Below are 4,978 nucleotides of genomic sequence, written 5' to 3' on the forward strand. Positions count from 1 at the left end.
AGCAATGCCTCTTCGTCCTTTATCAACATTTTTCACTGGAGCGTTATTTTTAAAGTTTTTGATAGTTTAACTTTTTTCGATTTTGGTCCTTCTTGTAAAAACGACTCTTTATTTACTATATCTTCTTCACGCTTTCTTTCAACTATTTTTTTTTCTTCTCACAATCTTTTTTTCCTCATGAAATGAAACTCGTTCAGCTAAAACTGTTTTTGAAAAAGCCTTCTGTGAAGGCTCGATAACTTCTCCAGTTTCTTCGTCAATCTGTAGCTCGTTTAATTCTTTATCATCATCTATAATTGGACAATATTAAAAAAGTTATTCCACGCTGAATCGACTAACTTGAAACTTAGCTTCTTTTGATTTCACTATACATTTGATCTTTTTTTATATTTTAATACAAGTGTGTTAGAAGGTGTTTTTTTGTACAATGTCAAATTTTTCTTAAACTTTATTGTACAAAAAAAAAAAAAAAAAGGTAATAAGTTTGTAATTTTGTTTAATCTAGTAAAAATTTTTTTAATTCAGAGCAACTTAATTATAAGATAAAAAACCAAGAAGATTCTTGGAAAATCACAAAGATACATTTTACTACCACTTACTGCTCATACGAACAACCTTCGCATCAAGATATTTAGATTTCTTTTCATTATCTTGAAACTTCAATTTTACTGTAGCTCCTTCATATCTAGATGCTACAGGAATTTTATTGGACTCCAGCGTTTGGATATTTTTGCTCTTTATCCAGTAAATTAAAGAAAACTTTTTGTTCATCTTAAGTAAAATTTTATTTATATCAGTGTCATTAACTGAAAATATCTTTGACAGCTAGCTATCTACTGAATGTAAAACAAAAGATAATAGACTTAAACATATATTATATACACAATTATTTTTTAATTAATATACTTGTTTATATTATTATAGTGTATTTTTTGACGTGCTTATTAACCTAACAAAATAAATATACAAATTAATATAATTATTAAATGGTTCTTGAAACGTTAAAAAAATGAGAAAACGTTTTGAAGAATTAAGTACAAGTGGTAAGAATAAATTTCTTAAACGTGTACGATTATCACGCAATGTATTCACAAATACAATAAAAAAAAATATAAATAAAACAAACAGGTAAGTTTATTATCAATAGCGAATATTGGGGTTGAAAGTACTTTTGCTATATCTAATTTTTTTCGTGAAAGTATCATTCCAAGGGAAAAACTATAAGAATTAATATAAGTAATGTATATTTTAAATATTTCAGATTGGATTCCGCATTTCCGTCAACATCGAACGAAAATAATAATAATTTTGAAGCAATTGTCCCTTTAAACGATGATGATCAACATGAAGAAGAAATAATGGCACAGGTAAATGAAGAAATAGTGAGACAAGAGCATGAAGAAGTTATAAGACCAGAAAATAAAGAAATAATTATACCTGGCGACGAATACGAAGAAGATATTGAAAATGAAGACGAAGTAACAACAGATGAAGACGAAGAAGAAATTGAGGAACCTTCAAATGAAGAAGAAAGTGACAATGAATTATTTGAAATTGCGGAACAGGAAGAAGCTGAGGACAGCGATGAATCCGAGATTATAAATGAAAATAAAGAAATAACAGAAAATGACATTATGAACAACAATAACAATAATAATAATAATAATAATAATAATAATAATAATAATAATAATAATAGGGATGATTTTTATTATGATGATACTTCTTATGAAAGCCCTGTTTATGAAGGTTCTCCTCTGACAGTTGCTGAGAGTATGATGGTTATGATGAGCTTGGTTTTGAAGCATAATCTTTCTGATTCATGTGTCGATGATATTTTTGATGCCATAACAATGCACTGTCCTCCTCAAAGTTTACAAAAATTAAACTTATATTATTATAAAAATATTTCAACCGAGGCAATTCGACACAAAAAAATATTTTTGTTCTGCATGTGGCTCTACTCTAGAAAAAAATTGACGACTGTCTTGTCTGTGAAAAGGAAGTAAAAGCTCGATATTTTGTAACTTTGTCTATTGTGGAACAGACCAGATTAATTTTGGATAGAGCAGAGAATTATAATTTTATAGTCCAGAATCCTTACAACAATGAAAATGACAATAACACCTTGAAAGACATTTCAGACGGTTTGATATATCGCGAGCACGAAGATTTTTTTCTGATCCAGGTTCATTATCGTACACATGGAGTACTGATGGAGTACCGGTGTTTAAAAGCTCACAAATTTCAGTATGGCCGTTCTATCTACGGATAAATGAGCTTCCATATGACAAGCGGATTCGTAGAGAAAATACTATTCTCGCGGGACTGTGGTTTGGGACAGATAAACCTATACCCCATTTATTTGTTGATGCTTTTGAGCCGGAATTAAAAATTTTGTTTAATGGTATAAACCTCTATTTGACGCACATTGACCAAAACATTCTTATAAGAGGTCTATTGTTAAATGGTACATGTGATTTACCGGCGAAGTATGTTTTTCTGAACTTCCAACAGTTTAACGGAACCTATGGTTGCTCAATCTGTAAAATAAAGACAGAAAGAACAAAGCTTCCAAGTCAAAAATTTATTCGAGTCTATCGGTACACTTCAGTGGTAGATTATCGCACTCTGAATGAAACTGTTAATTTTGCAAGACGAGCAATTATAAATAAGAACAACCCTAAAATTCCCAAACACTTACACACTATTCAAGGAGTTAAAGGTCCCAGTGTCCTGCATAAATTAATGCCTAATTACGTAACTGGCACGGGTATTGACTCAATGCATGCTTTATATGAAGGAGTCACAAAGAAACTCATTTATTTTTGGGTAGATCCTTCTTTAAGTGATTGTCCTTTTTCTCTGCGACCAGTTTTAGATCTGATTGATAAAAAAATTCTTGAGATTAAAGCACCACACTTTGTCCACCGTCAACCACGAGATCTGTCCAAGTATAAATCATGGAAAGCATCTGAACTAAAGGCTTGGTGTTATCAGTACTCTCCTGTAATTATGTCTACGTTCATGAAAGCAGAATATTACAACCATTATCTACTATTCGTCACTGCTATTTCTTTATTGAATAAAGATATTGTTTCATCTGAGGATATTGAAATGGCTGCTGAATTAATTAACAAGTTCGTTAGTCATTTCGAAATTTTGTATGGAGTAAGATTCGCTAGCATTAATATTCATCAATTGATTCATTTGACGAATGATGTAGAGAAATTTGGACCATTGTGGGTAAATAGCTGTTTTTCCTTTGAAGATATTAACGGGAAAATAGTTGGTAGTGTCAATGGAACAACCAATATTGAAACTCAAATCATGAGTGGACATTGGGAGCATTTAAAATTTAATTCAAAAGCTCAAGCTTTACCGGAAGGACCTCTACGAAATTTTATTATACGCCATAAAAAACAGTTTAAAATTTGTGAAACTTTCAATGGCATTCATAGTATTGGAGTTTATAAGATTTTTAATTCAGTTAACGATCCAGTAATACAGTACATCATAGATAGTATCCATCATATTAACAATAATAATGATAATAATAATAATAATAATAATAATAATAATAATAATAATAATAATAATAATAATAATAACCGAACGACTAGAAAATATTTTCGCTTATTAAAAGACGGTTTTTTATATATTTCGACATCATACAGTCGCTCCTTACGAACGAATTCATCATTTGCTCAATATTTATCGGTAGAAGGATTAAACTTTTCAAAAATTCTTTATTTTGTAAAAATTTCTAATTGCAATTGTAATACTCATAAATGCTTATGTGATGGGAGACATTTTGCAATCATAAATTGTATACAAATTAAGAATAGAATTACATTTACATTCGAAGGAGATGAATTTCAGTTACCGTACTTGTATGAATGTAAAATTACAAATAATATTATTTCAATACCGGTAGAAAGCTTAATAAGTGTGTGTTATTGTGTTTGTAACGATAATAGATTATTTTTAGGATGCCAAATTAATAGTCACGAGCGTGAGTAAATACTATGATATTTCACAGTTAAATTACTGTAAGTGTAATTTTTATTGTTATTTTCTTACCTTTTATCCTAAATATTTTTTTTTAAAAGATGTATATAATATTTTTCTTTAATTAACTAACAAAAATTTTTCAAGATACCCAGTCCCATATTGTAAATACTTTTACCTAATAATAAATATTCTTGTAATGAAAAATTATTTTTGATCTTTGTTTATTTCGAAAATTCCTTCTAAAACATTAAATAAGACAGAGAAATTCTGAGTACAAGCAAAATTTATTACACAGAAACAAAGACTTGAATCCAGATAATTGATCTGAAGAGATAAATTTTATTGAGCTAAGAAAAAAAATTCTTAGACTGAGTAAAATTTAAATAAGCCAAGAAAATTTTATTTTGACTCAAAATGAACAATTTAACTGAAGAAATTTTCTTGAGTAATAATTGTTGGTATTGGCTCAAGTGAACTTTTTTTTCTGTGTACCAAGAAAAATTTTCCAACTATAAACTTCTACTGAAATATCAATAATATCATTTTCATGGTTCAAAAATTTTATTCTTCAATTAAAGGTTAAATTTTTTGTTTATTTTTGATAATCTTCTGAATATAATTTGCATGAGAAAAAATTTCAAGTACAAGTTTTCATCTAGTTTTGTCCTTAGTACTTTTTACAATAAATTTTTTACTAAGTTCCTCAATAAGTCTTCTTTTGATCTCTCGTAATAAAATAATTACTCAAGGTAGTAGACTAAAAACAGACTAAAATTCTTGTGAAAGTTCAATAACAATTCAACTAGTACAAAAACAGATTAAACCTCTTTTGGTATTAGAATAAAAACAGAATAAATTTTTCATATTAGTTTAAAAACAGATGTACAAGTTCAAACTCAGACTATTTTGACCAGAAACCGTGTAAATTTTTCGACCCGGGTGTATCCACGTCGTCCTGAAGTAC

Source organism: Cotesia typhae, unplaced genomic scaffold (genome assembly GCF_013202065.1).
Source record: "Cotesia typhae breed Kobodo isofemale line unplaced genomic scaffold, CoteBio_Ctyphae contig_43, whole genome shotgun sequence".
In the NCBI taxonomy this organism is placed as follows: Eukaryota; Metazoa; Arthropoda; class Insecta; order Hymenoptera; family Braconidae; genus Cotesia; species Cotesia typhae.